Source organism: Onychomys torridus, chromosome 8 (genome assembly GCF_903995425.1).
Source record: "Onychomys torridus chromosome 8, mOncTor1.1, whole genome shotgun sequence".
NCBI classification, from domain to species: Eukaryota; Metazoa; Chordata; class Mammalia; order Rodentia; family Cricetidae; genus Onychomys; species Onychomys torridus.
The window spans coordinates 58,738,396-58,752,881 of record NC_050450.1 but is presented as its reverse complement, the minus strand read 5'-3'; the positions used below and the strand labels follow the sequence as shown (position 1 = coordinate 58,752,881).

The 14,486-nt window shown below is 45.4% G+C and overlaps 1 pseudogene; it reads left to right on the top strand.

Annotated features, from left to right (window-relative positions):
* Positions 1-7,725: 7,725 nt before the first annotated feature.
* Positions 7,726-12,904, top strand: LOC118588684 (annotated as a pseudogene).
* Positions 12,905-14,486: the final 1,582 nt, after the last annotated feature.

The window sequence follows — 14,486 nt, the reverse complement described above, 5'->3', positions numbered from 1 at the left end:
AGGCTGCTCCACCAAGAGGCACAGCAGAGAACGCGGCATTGACTGCACCTTGGACTTCTGTGACCTTTGGTCACCATGGTGAAATTCATGGCAGAAGCAGCTGAAAGAGAGACTTACTTTGGCTGGTGGTCTGAGGGGGTTCCAACCACAGTCAGGGAAGACATGGCAGAGCAGCTCTCTTTTCGTCACGCCGAAACAGGCCTGAGTGGTTTCCAGCACTCACGTGGTGGCTCAAAACTGTCTGTAATGCTAGATGCCAAGTTCCAGAGGACCCACTATCTTCTTCTGACTTCTTCCTCAGGCACGCACATGATGTACATACAAAGGTGCATGCAAAACACTCATATATATATATATATATATATATATATATATATATATATATATATAATAAATCTAAATTAAAAAAAAAAAAAAAACGAGTCCAGGTGGTGGTGCATGCCTTTAATCCCAGCATTTGGGAGGCAGAGGCAGGTATCTCTGAGTTCAAGGCCAGCCTAGTCTGCAGAGCAAATTCCAGGACAGCTAGGTCTATACAGAGAAACCCTGTCTAGAAGGAGAAGGAGAAGGAGAAGAAGAAGGAGAGGAAGAAGAAGAAAGGATGAAAAGCTGAAAAGGAGGAGGAGGAGAAGGAGAAGAAAGAGGATGAGGATGAAGATGAGGAGGAGGAGACTACATGTGTTCCTAGTGCTCAGGGAGGCCAGAAAAGAGTACTGGATCCCGGGAAACTGGAGTTACAGACAGTTGTGAGCTGCCATGTGAATGCTGAGAATCAAACCCAGATCTTCTGGAAGAGCAGTCAATGCTCTTAAACCACTGAGCCATCTCTCTAGCCCCAAGTGCAGCTCTTTTTATGTGGATTCTGGAGCTAAACCTCAAATCATGCTTGCAAGGCAAGCATTTTACAAATAAGTTATCTCTTCAGTCCTTTAAATTAATATATATATATATACATATGTGTGTGTGTGTATGTATATATATATTAGGTTTATCTATCTTATGTGCATGCATGTTTTGCCTGCATGTATATATGTGCATACCTGGTGCCTTTGGAGGTCAGAAGAGAGGGTCAGATCCTTTGGAACTGGCATTGTAGATAGTTTCAATCCACCATGTGGGTGCTAGGAACAGAACACGGATCCTCCACAAGAGCAGAGTAACACTAAGCCATCTCTCCAGCCCCTTTAAGTGGGAAATTAAAATCTAGTTTTGTAACCATGTTTATAAAAATTATTTAAGCTTATGGCAAGACTTCCCCATTTGGAGGGTTTGACTTCATTTCATCTCTTGGAGGAAACACAGAGATGTTCCCAAATCCAAGCCTTCTCAGAAATGAGTTCTGGTTTCTCTGACCATTACGTGACTCCAGACTCTGGTAAACTCAGGCACGCACATAACTGAGTCACAGATATTTTGCTGTTGACGTAGCTTTAGACACTACCCTTTGTCTTGTGTCAATTATTTCCCAGGAGCTGTACTCCCAGACCCTAAGTAGCTCTCTAACTTTGCATAGGTCCAACTTCTTAGGCTTTCTCTGTTGGTTTTTGAGACAGTGTCTCTGTGTAGCCCAAGCTGACCATGAGCTTGCTGTGTAGATCATGCTGGCCATGAACCTGCAGCTAACCCCCTGCTTCTCTCTCCATGTACTGGAATTACCTGTGCCCCTACACTTGGCTATGTGCAGCTCTTAATTCAAATATTTTCTCCAGATGAGTCTTTCCTGTGATACATTAAATCTTTCAACCTGCTACCAACCCAAGTAGCCCTAAGCTCCACCATGTTCTCTCCTCGGGAAGATGGCATACTATCAGTCTTTCTTTTCTTCCTTTCTTTCTTTTTTTTCTTTTGTTTTTTTGTGTTTTTGTTTGTTTGTTTGTTTGTTTGTTTGTTTGTTTTGGTTTTTCGAGACAGGGTCTCTCTGTAGTTTGGGTGCCTGTTCTGGATCTCCCTCTGTAGCCCAGGCTGGCCTCGAACTCACAGAGATCCACCTGCCTCTGCCTCCCAAGTGCTGGGATTACAGGCGTGCACTGCTGCCACCACCACCCGGCCAGTCTTTTCTTTGTAGTACTGTAGGACAGTGGTTCTCAACCAGAGGTCCAGACTCTTGGGGGGTCAAATGACCCTTTCACAGGAGTCACAGATCAGATATCCCACATATCAGATATTTACATTACAGTTCCTAACAGTAGCAAAATTACAGTTATGAAGTGGCAACAAAAATAATGTTATGGTTGGGGTCACCACAACATAAGGAACTGTATTAAAGGGTCACAGCATTAGGAAGGTTGAGAACCACTGCTCTAGAATAAGTCCCGGGCTTCACATGTGCTAGGCTGGCACTGTACCACAGGCTCACCAATTCTAGCCATTGGCAACTGGTGTCTCTTCAACTGTTGTTATTTTGGGGGTGGGAATGCTACTTTGCTTTGTTGCTTCTTTGTTGTAAACTTTTGGTCCTTTACCTCTAAATCTGAAAGTTTTCGTGAATTTGTCCATGTGAGCTTATGTCTCTCCCTCTGTTTTTGTTTTTGTTTGTTTGTTTTTATGTGCATTGCTATTTTGCCTGCATGTGCGCCTGTGTAAGAGTGTAGGATCCCATGGAACTTGAGTTACAGACAGTTGCGAGCTGCCACGTGGGTGCTGGGGATTGAACCTGGATCCTCTGGAAGAGCAGCCAGTGCTCTGAACGGCTGAGCCATCTCTCCAGCCCACACTTACATCCCTTTTTGTATATTAGCTCTTCATGAAGTCCATCCTTCTCGAACCACAGGTCAGAGCCTTTCACCTCAGCCTGTTCTTTCCTGCTCTTCCTTCAGAGTTCTAGTTCGTTCACCAAAGGCCTTCCTGAAATTGTTTACCGAATCCTACAGGAATTATCTTTCCAGAGTTCACTTTTGGATGTTGTGATCTCTCCTGTGTTTGAGGAAATGTTTCCAAATCTCTATAATGTTTTGTGAATGCTTTATTAATGTTATGTCATCCATAGAGAGTGGCTTGCAATAATAAGGCTAGCAGTGTGACTCAGTGCTAAGCATGCCTAACACGCATGAGCCCTGGGTCTACTTCTCTCTCTCATACACACACACACACACACACACACACACACACACACACACACAGACACGGACATGGACACAGACACAGAGGGGTAGGAAGGGGAGAGAGAGGAAGAAAGGGAAAAAGAGAGAGAAATAATATAATGGAGGGGCTGCAGAGATGGCTCAGTGCATAAAGTACTTGCCTTGCAAGCCTTAAGACATGCATTCAGTCACCAGAACCCGTGTTAAAATGCTGGGCATGGTGGTTTGTGCTTATAATCCCAGCCTTGAGGAAGTTGATCCCAGAGGGTCACTGGCCATCTGATCTAGCCTAGTCTAAGTAATGAGCTCCAAGCCAGTAAGAGATGTTGTCTCAAAGGAGGTGAACAGTGTTCCTGAAGATGGCATACAAGGTTGTCCTCTGATCTTCACACACATTCCCACATACACGTGCATGTACACACACACACACACACACACACACACACACACACACACACACTAAAATTAATAACCTGAGCTGAGCCTGGTGGTGCATGCCTCCCACTTGGGAGGGAGAGATAAGTAGATCTCTGTGAGTTCTTCCTTGCAGGCTTGTTCCACATAGTGGAGACCCTGTCTCAAAAACAGCAAGGAAAAAACAAAACCACCTAGTGGCCAGGCCACCACACTGTCTTACCGCTAGCTTTGACAGCACCATTGTTGGAGTTGTCACCCAAATAACTAATATTTCAGACAAGTCATTCCGAGGTCCTAAGACAGCCATGGCTGTCTGCAGTTACGTAGATGATAGCTGTCATGTACCAGACTTGATTTTATCAGCTGAGAGTGTGCAGAGACTAAGCTATGAGTGAAATTCCCAATCAAAGTTCCAGCCCTTCTGATCAGGGTTAGTAGTTTCATTGCTGACAGAAGCAAAATTAGGCTTGTTAATGATTAAACCCAGCTTTACAGCAGCGTGGTTTGTTACCGGCAAGATGGAAAGATTTTACAGGAAGTAAAAAGAATACTTTCTTCAAGACTTACTTTTTAAATGCTCTTTAAAGAAAATCTTAGGGTTGGGGATTTAGCTCAGTGGTAGAGTACTTGTCTAGCAAGCGCAAGGCCCTGAGTTCGGTCCTCAGCCCTGGGGGAAAAAAAAAAGAAAGAAAATCTTCACAAGAGAAATGTGAGGTAAGTAAAGCATTTTATTTATTTATTTTTTAAAGGAATTCAAGGTCATAGTCAGCTACATCGTAAATCAGTGGTCACTCTTTCCCCATATGAGACCACATCTCAAAAAATAAACAAAACCAACAAAACCAAACAAACAAACAACAAAAAAGCCTGGGCTGGAGAAATGGATCAGTGAATGCATAACAGGCTTGCTGGGCAAGTGTGAGGACCTGAGTTCAAATCCTAGAACCTACATAAAAGCCAGATGTGGCAGTTCACCCCTGTGACCCTGGTGCTCCTATAGCAAGTGGAAAGTGAAGACAGGTCCGTGCTAGCCCGGTATGGGTAGTGACAAGGAAGAGGTCCTGCCTCAAACAAGGCCAGCAGCAAGGACTGACATCAGAGTTGTCATGTGACTTCCACAAGTGTGCAGTGGAACACTTGCACACACACACACACACACACACACACACACACACACACACACAGAATATTTTTAATAAAATAAAAACTCATCCTGTTCATGACATGCTAATATAAGCATTTATTTCACTCACACAAGCAAGGGGTGCCTAGAGGGCAGCTGATGTAGATTGGCACACCACCAAGGATTTTTTCCTTGTGTCTTACACCTTTTTTTTTTTCAAACCAGTGGGTGGCCCAGCATGTTCCTCTGGTGACAATGATAGAGACAGACACAAGGCACCATACAGTACTTCAGTTCTGAAAAAAAAATTATTAAGATTTATTTTTGTTTTATGTGTATTGGTACTGCCCGCTGGTGGTCCCGCCCACATTCCATTCTGCCCATGTAGTAGAGGTGCACGCTACTTCTAGCAGGAGAGGCTACAAACTGGCGTGTCAAAGGACATGCAGTGGGGGCTGAGGAGTCAGAGCAAACAGCTCCCTTCTTACGGCAGCTCTCAAGCTCCAGTTGTTCCAGGCATCTGTACAGAACCCCTCAGAGGAGGCTGCAGACAGAACAGGCAGTCGGAGGCTTTTCAGAGAACGACAGAGTGACACGCTAAAGGATAATGTGCAGCATTTAAAAATAACCACCGTTTCGGCTTTAAAATGTGCACCCAGAGGCACAAAAGAGAGAAAAACTTAGAAAAGGACAGAAAATATCAGAAGCACCATGGAAATATTTTTTTTTATTTTTTGTTGTTGTTTTTTGTTTTTCGAGACAGGGTTTCCCTGTGTAGTTTTGCACCTTTTCCTGGAACTCACTTGGTAGCTCAGGCTGGCCTCAAACTCACAGAGATCTGCCTGCCTCTGCCTACCGAGTGCTAGGATTAAAGGCGTACGTCACCACTGCCCGACACATTTTTAAATTTTTAAGTTGATATAATAAGTAATGGGTTTGTTTGGGTTTTGTTAGTTTTTCAAGACAGGGTTCTCTGGCCGTCCTGGAACTCGAATTATAGACCAGACTGGCCTCAGACTCACAGATATCTGCCTGCCTCTGTCTCCTGAGTGCTGGGACTAAAGGTGTGCTCCAGCACCACCCAGTAAGTAATGGTTTTAATCATGATATTTTCATATATTTGTGTCTTCATACCTTGTTCAAATTGATCCGCTTCCCCACTGCCCTCCCTTCTATGGAAACTTTCCTTCACTATGGAAATTTTGTTTCGTGTTTACTTTAAGACAAGATCACACTACATAACCCTAACTGGGTGGGAACTCACTATGTAGCTCAGGCTGGCCAGGAACTGACTTGTAGCTCAGATTTAACCTCAGACTTGTAGGAATCTTGTCTGTCTCCTGGGTGCTGAAATTAGCAAGCATTGTTACCTCCGGCCTTCCGCACTAGAAATATCGTTAAATCATTAAACAAGCCAACAGAAGCAATGGGAAATATCAATGACCATGTAATTGTTTATGAGTCAGAGGCAAACAGCTGGAACAGATGGGGAAAGTTCAAAGTACTTTCTTTTTTCACGCACCCTCTTGTTTAAGAAATTCTTCATTGCTGATTTCTATCCAGCTCCCCTGTCTCACAGATGACAGGGGTTCCTCCAAGATTCTGCCATTTATTTTTGAGTGGCACCTAATTTTCTCCATTTCCCACGTGTCTACAGTGGTTTGGGCAGGAGATTCAACAAAGGCCCTGAATTAGACACCTTGCTCCCTTTGGCACGGTCATCAGGAGCCCTTGTGAAGTGCCAAAGTATTTCTTGTAACCCTCATCTCTCTGTGACATGACCACATGCTACCAAGCATGGGTGAATTCTTTTTTCTTTCTTTCTTTTTTTTTTTTTTTTTTTTTTTTTTTGGTTTTTCGAGACAGGGTTTCTCTGTAGCTTTGGAGCCTGTCCTGGATTAGCTCTGTAGACTAGGCTGGCCTCGAACTCACAGAGATCCACCTGCCTCTGCCTCCCGAGTGCTGGGATTACAGGCATGTGCCACCACCGCCCGGCGCATGGGTGAATTCTTAAAGGGCACAATCCTGGGCTTAGTCCTGAAACTGTGAATCCATACACTCTCTGCCACAAGGGCCTAAGGAAGCAAGGGCTGAAGGAATTCAAGCATCCAAAATGATTGCAGGGGCTGGCAATGATTCATCTCTTCTCTATCCTCAACAGGGTCCTCCGCAGATGGCACCATCAGCGGCTACACTCACAGCCTTGTGACTTTCCGACACAGGCAAGGGCTCTTCTGTGGCTTTCCTTCAACACGTACTTCTGCAAAGCTTTGTCCAGCTCAGGTGTGGTGCCTGTGCTTGGCCTAGGTCCCTGTAGACAGGAGGTTAGAACATGTCAATCAACTTGAGACATTTAGAGATCACTTCAGAATATAAGGTGTCAAGAAAATCAACTATTACAAGGGAAGGAGGTAAAATGAATGGACGATGGAAAGACATCCAACAAATATTCTCCCCATACTCTCTTGCCATAGCTAAGCTGAGCAAAGCTCAGATGTACATGCTTGACCCAGTATGTGGCAGAGATGGTGAGTTAGTCCCCCACCCCTTTTGTTGGACAAAGGCTCTCTACATGTGGCTATCCTGGAAATTACTATGTAGACCAGGCTGGCCTCAAACTCATAGCGTCCCACCTGCCTCTTTGCCCCCATTCCCGGCTGAGTCAGCCTATTTTCCTGTTCATGTATAGCAATAGATTTTTAGTCTAGGCCATGGCAGCTTAGCCAGACTGTGTTTTTCAGCTTTCCCTCCATCTAAATTGTCCCTATGATTTAATGATGGCCTATGTCCAGGGCCAGGAAAATGGTGGACTTTGGTGGCATGCTGTAGGGAGTGAGCATGCCCTTACCTGCTCTTCCTTACTGTCTAGAATAGATGACATTAAGTCCTGGAGATACTTTAACAACAACATCCAAAGAGCACTCTGGACAGCCTTGAGGAGCACAGTCATTGGTACAGCTATGGGTTATTTACTTCCCATAAATAACTGTCTGGTGAGCAGGAAACAAACCCCAGAACAGGAACCACCATGTTCATCCTGATGTCTGCCTGGAGGTGGCAGCAGACAGGCTGCCAGCACCCCAACCATGAAGACCAGATAGCGTCATGGGCATACCAGGCCTGGTGAGGGGGAGATCAGACGAGAGCATGGGTTCAGGGCTGGAGAAACTGCTCAGTGGGGAAAGGTGTCAGGCACTAAGCCTGAAAACCTGAGGTCAATCCCCCAGACTGGCACAGTAGAAGGAGAGAACTGATTCCTGTAAGTTGTTTGCTGACCCCTACACTTGTGCACACAGCACCTCTGTTCTGCAAGACAAGTAAATAAACGTTAATGTTTAAAAGGGAAAAATGTGAAAAGATCCTAGGCTTTGAGGGATGTGGAAAGCACTGAGATACGACAGTGAGTGGGTGTGAGCAGCTGCCAAATAACTTGAGACCCAAACTAGAGATGCTGGCAAAGCAAAGCAGGTTCAGCTCCCAGGTGTAAATGTCACAAACACCATAGACCCCGTGGGAAGAGCCCTTACGTCTACCAGGAGAACATTGAGGGGTCCCTGACCAAGATTCATGCCCTGCCCTGGGGCACAGACTCCGGGCTTCTGATCAGCACTCCTCAGGAAGGGAAAGTCATCATCTGGGACAGTGACACTACAAACAAGGCTCATGTCATCCCTCTGCACTCCTCCTGGGGCATGGCCTGTGCATATACTCCTTCTGAGAATTATACAGCTTGGGGTGGCCTGGATCACGTCTGCTCCATTTGCGATCTGAAAACTCACGAGGGGAATGTGCACCTGAGTTGTGAGCTGGCAGGTCATCCTGCTGCCAGACTCTGGATGACAATCTGATCCTCACTAGGTCTGCAGACACCTCGTGCTCTGTGGGACATCAAGATCAGTCATCAGACAAGCACATTTACTGGACATAATGGAGATATCATGAGTCTGTCTTTCACCCCCTAAAACCAAACTGTTTCTGGATCTTGTGATGCTTCAGGCAAACACTGGCAATGTCCAAGAGGAGGTGTGCCCATAGACCTTTACAGGCCATGACACCAGTGACATCTCTCTCTTTCCCAATGGCAATGCTTTTGCCACCAGCTCAGATGACCGTACAGGCTGTCCAACTTTCATGGAGACCAAAATCTTATGACCCTACTCTGATGACAACATCATATATGGGATCACATCTGACTCCTTCTTTAAGAACAGATGTGCCAACCAGGTGGTGGTGGCACATGTCTTTGATCCCAGCACTTGGGAGGCAGAGGTAGGAGGATCTCTGTGAGTTCAAGGCCAGCCTGGTCTACAGAGTGAGTTCCAGGACAGGCTCCAAAGCTACAGAGAAACCCTGTCTCGAAAAATGAAACAAACAAACAAACAAAACAAAACAAACTAACAAAATCCTAGATGTGATATATATATTTGTGATTTGTTTTTATTATTTTATGTGTCTGCATCTGTGCACTATATGTGTGCTTGGTGCCTGAGGAGGTGGTGACTATCCATGTGATTTCCTGGAATCAAACCTGGGTCTTTTTCGAGGACAATAAGATCCCTTAACCACTGAGTCAACTCTCCAGTCCAGTAGTACATGCCTTTAATCCCAATATTTAGGAGGAATAGGCAGGAGGATCTCTTTGAGTCTGAGGCATAACAAGCTCCAGGTCAGCTAGGACTACATAGAGAGACTCTGTCTCAAACAAAACAAAACAAAAACCCAAAACAAACAAAACAGACGAACATCCCCAAACCAAAATTAAATAAATTTAATAATAGTGAGCGGATGTGATGTGTGTCTTTCACTAGTTACAAAAGCCTCAGCCTTCAGCTGCATGTCTGAGACACACTCAGAACTGATGGGCAGTTGTCTCAGTGGAACACAGCAACTATGCCAGCTGCTTGGAGGTGGTTGATGGCAGCATGGCTGTGGTGACAGGGTTCTGGGACAGCTTCCTCAGTATCTGGAACTAAGGCCAGTAGCAGGTGGATGCTAAGGTGACCATTCTAATGTTGAAGCGTTACAGTGATGGCACATCCCTATGCCACCCAACTGTACTAACCCCTCAGCTTCAAAATGACGAGGTCTCTTTTCTTTCACTTATTGCTGTAGCCAAGAGTTCAGTTCCCATTAAGAGAAGGATCTGAAGTCCATGCCTTTAATCCCAATACTCAGGAGGTAGGTAGAACTCCATGAGTTTGAGGCCAGCTTAGTTTACAAAGTGAGACCCTGTCTAAAAGAAAATGTTAATCAGAGAAAGAAAAAAAAAGAAGCCCCTTTGACGTTTGAGACGCTGCTCACTTAAGTGTCTGTTACCAGTAGCCAAAGTGATGACCTAAATCAATCACAGGAGTTAGCAATCCTCAAAGTGTATCACAACCTGGCTAGCTGGACCTGGAAGATTTGGTTTCTTGTAGCAGGTAAGTTGAGAAGAGAAATAGCACTGTGAACCTCAAGTTGATTATAAGGGTCCTGAGATATTGGGTCAGAGACATTCGAAAGTCTTTAAACCTTAAAAGAAAATCAACCCTGAAAAAACAAAACAAAAAACAAAAAACAAAACAAAACTCTGAGCCAGGTGGTGATGGCACACACCTTTAATCTCAGCACTCGGGAGGCAGAGGCAAGTGAATCTCCGTGAGTTTGAGGCCAGCCTGGTCTACAAAGCAAGTTCCAGGACAGCCAGAACTGTTACACAGAGAAACCCTGTCTCAAAAAAAAACAAAACAAGCAGCCAGCTCATGCACTAAGGACAGGTCCTGGTCCCACAGCCTGGATGCCTCCCAAACAGATCAAGCTATTCAATTGTCTCACTTATCCAGAGGGCCTGCTCCAGCTGGGGGCTCCACAGCCTTTGGTTCATAATTCATGTGCTTCCATTCCTTTGGCTATTTGTCCCTGAGCTTTTTCCAATCTTGGTCTCAACAATTCATGCTCTTACAGTCCCTCCTCTTTCTCGACAATTGGACACCTGGAGCTCCACCTGGGGCCTTACACAGAGACACTTTGCTCAGCCTGGAAGGAGGGGACTGGACCTGCCAGTACTGAATCCACCAGGTTTAAATGAATCCCCAGGGGAGTCTTGGCCCTGGAAGAGATGGGAATGGAGGGGAGGGGATGTGGGGAAGGTGGGAGTGGGGGTAGGAGGGGGGAGGACAGGGGAACCCATGGCTGATGTGTAAAATTAAAACACACACACACACACACACACACACACACACACACACACACACAAATAATAATAATAATAACAACAACAACAAGGCCAGGCAGTGGTGGTGCATTCCTTTAATCCCAGCACTCGGGAGGCAGAGGCAGGCAGATCTTTGTGAGTTCGAGGCCAACCTGGTCTACAGAGCGAGATCCAGGAAAGGCTCCAAAGCTACACAGAGAAACCCTGTCTCGAAAAACCAAAAAAACAAAAACAAAAACAAAAACAAAAAACAAAAAAAACCCCACAAACAAACAAACAAACAAACAAGTAAACAAAAAATTCTGAGGCATCTCTCTTCCTATACATTTTAACATATTTCATTATGGTTTTATCCAGCATAATTTATTAAGAATACAGTAGGGCATTGATTAGGCAGCAGCTAGGGTATAGCCTTCATTTTAACACCTCTGAGATTAGGATCTACCACACAATTGGTGACATTCTGTAATAGTGGTAGTTTTTTTCTAAAATAGTGAGAACTTGACCAGAGTTGATCATATTGTTTACTTCTGTTTGGTTATATTTGGTTGAGATATTCCTCTTGAGGTGAGATTTTTGTCTAAAATACCCTTTAAAGGCCATTAAGATTAACACCCTACTAATGCAATACAGTCTCTTCAAGATGGAGTTTGTTCACATAGCTGCTTCCTCTCTCTCTCTTCTCTCTAATAGAAACAGGGTCTCATGCAGCCCATGCTGGCCTGGAACTTACTATGGCCAAGGATAACCTTGAACTTGTGATCCTATGTCTCTACCTCCCAAGTGTGCGTACCACTCTTCCAGTCTGCTTTCTACTGCTGTGATAAACACCATGTGTAGTTAGAGTTTTCCTGCCTGGCCCACAGTCAGGACAAATCTCTCTCACCGGCCAGGCCCATAGACGCTCAGAACCAACCAAGTAAACACACAGAAACTTTCATTGTTTAGAAACTGTATGGCCGTGGCAGGCTTCTTGTTATCTACTTCTTTTATCTCAAATCAACCCATTTTTATTAATCTATACTTTGTCATTTGGTTCATGGCTTACCCGTACCTTTACATCTTCATTGTCATGGCAGTGGCTGGCAGCGTCTCTTTTCCCCAGCCTTCCACCTCCCAGAATTCTCTTCTCTCTTGTCCCGCCTATACTTCCTGCCTAGCCACTGGCCAATCAGAATTTTATTTACACAGAGCGCTATCCACAGCAACCATGACCAGAAGCAACTTGAGGAGGAAAGAGTTTATCTCATCTTACACTTTACAGTCCTTTATCAAGAGAAGCCAAAGGAAGAACTCTAGGCAGAAGCTGAAACTGTGGAGGAATTCTGCTCACTTACAGGCCCACCTTCAGCTGCCTTCCTTATATGGACAGTCTAGGCCCACCTTCCCAGGGCAGGCACCACCCACATCAACCAGCAAAAAGAAAATGCCCCACCGATGAGCTCAGAAGCCAGTCTGATGGAAGCGGTTTCTCAGTGAGCTTCCCCCTTTCCAGGGGACAGCTGAAGCAAACTACGAAAGTTACCATGTCTGGCTGATGTTGACTAAGGCGTACACAAAGCCGGAAACCACTGAGGTCACTCGAGGTGAGAGCTCTGATTGGGTGACAACTGGCCAACCAATTGGATCTTCATTCGTGTATAATATGTCTGTCTGTGAGTCTGTGAGAGGATAGGGTGGTCCCAAACTGAATGACGTAAGACAGAAGGAGTAAGCAGAAGCCACAAGGGCATTGAAACCGGAAGTAACAGATGTTGCAGCAAGAGAATTGTACAAGGACCAGCAATTGAAAACATCGCAGGAGGAAGATGGGTGAATCTGGGTCCTGTGAGGAGGCAAAGATGGCAAGAGTTACCGCCGGGTCACAAACTGATGTTGAAAGACACTAGCAACCACCGTGTCCTGAAGAAGAGAGCATGCGTGCGTGTGTTGATGCTGAGACCAGAAACAATTTAACAGCAGAAAGATACTCACAGCTTCAGAGTATCCAGTCACGGGTACCAGACCCTATCTGCTTGAGCAGACATCTTGGCGGTGGGGTTGGAGTGGATGTGGAGGAGAGCTGTCACCTTACAGCAGACAGGAAATTGAGAACAGTTGCTGTCAACACACAGCTCACAGCTGGCTTTCTCCTTTGCTGTTTCACTTTGTTTAACCCCAGGCTCATGGGATGGTGCTCCCTCCCCCATGTATCTCTGGGAGACTTTCACAGACACACTCAGAGTGCTCCTCACCAATCTGCTAGCTGATTCTAAATCCAATCCAGTTGACCATAAAGATTAACCACCATCATCAGTCCCATGGACAGAGGAGCCAAGAGTGTGTCACATATAATCTACAACATAATGTAAGATGGCTGGGAAAGTGTGTGTGTGTGTGTGTGTGTGTGTGTGTGTGTGTGTGTGTGTGTTAATCCAGAGGCTGTCATTATCATTTGAGACATGTGTTATGTGTCCCAGGCTGATTCCAAACACGTTATACAACTGCAGATGACCTTGACATTCTGATCCTCCGGAGTCCACCTCCAGCATGCTGGGATTACAAGCCTGTGCTGCCATTGCTAGTATAGGAAGCGCTGGAGATTGAACCCAGGGCTTTGTGCATGGCTGAGCAAGCACTCTGTCAACTGCTCACATCCCAGCTGTTATTACATTTGCCTCATCCTGTTGTGGTGACGCTAGGACTAGAACCCAGGGCTTCATACATACAGGGCAAGTGCTGTACCACTAAGCCACACTCCCAGGCTCACTGTTTTCATGGATAAGATAACATAGTAATGTTAAAAGATCACATCATCTATAAGACTAAGGGGAATGGAGAGATGGCTCAGAGTTAAGAGCACTTGCTCTTCCAGAGTTTCTGAGTTTCATTCCCAGTACATTGGAGCCACCCCTGGTGGCTCACAGCTGTCTATCACGCCAGAGGATCCAACACACTCTTCTGGCCTCTCGGGTACCAGGCACGAAAGTAGTACACAGACATATATGTAGACAAAACACACACAAAGTAAAAACAAAAGCCTTGGAAAAAAAGCCTGAAAGAGAAAACTCTGGAAAAATACTTACTGCAGGATTTTTAGAAATTTTTAAGATTTGGGTGAGATCATTAGAATTCTGGAGGTCAGAGAAAGGAAAGCTGGCAGTGATGGAAAGGCTCTGGCCTGCGGTCGGAAGGGGAAGAGGAATTGTGTGAGAACATGCACACGCAGAACGAAGTCTACGTTAGGACCAGAGAGGAGGACTGAAGCCGGGGAAGAGTCAGTGAAGGAGAGCAAAGAAAACTCAAAATTCGGAGGAGGAAGACGGGAAATTCAGGTTCAGAAACAAAGGACCAGTCCCTGGAGCTCAGCTTATGGGTTGTTTGCCTACCATGCACAAAGCACAGGCTTCAATCTCCAACACTTATAAATCAAGCATGGTCCATGCCCATGGCCTCAAGACTGGAAGGTGGAGAGGAAGTTCACCATTGTCCTGGGTTGTATAGGGAATTCAAGCCTAGTCTGGGATAGAGACCATGTCTCAAAACAGACACAACTACCATCACCACCACCACAAAGAACGGCTTGGAGTGTAGCTTAGTGCAGAGAGCTTGCCCACCATGCTTTAGGTCCTGGGCATTAAATGACACAAGACAAAGGAGTAATGTCTAAAGCAACATCAACGGCAAAATAGCT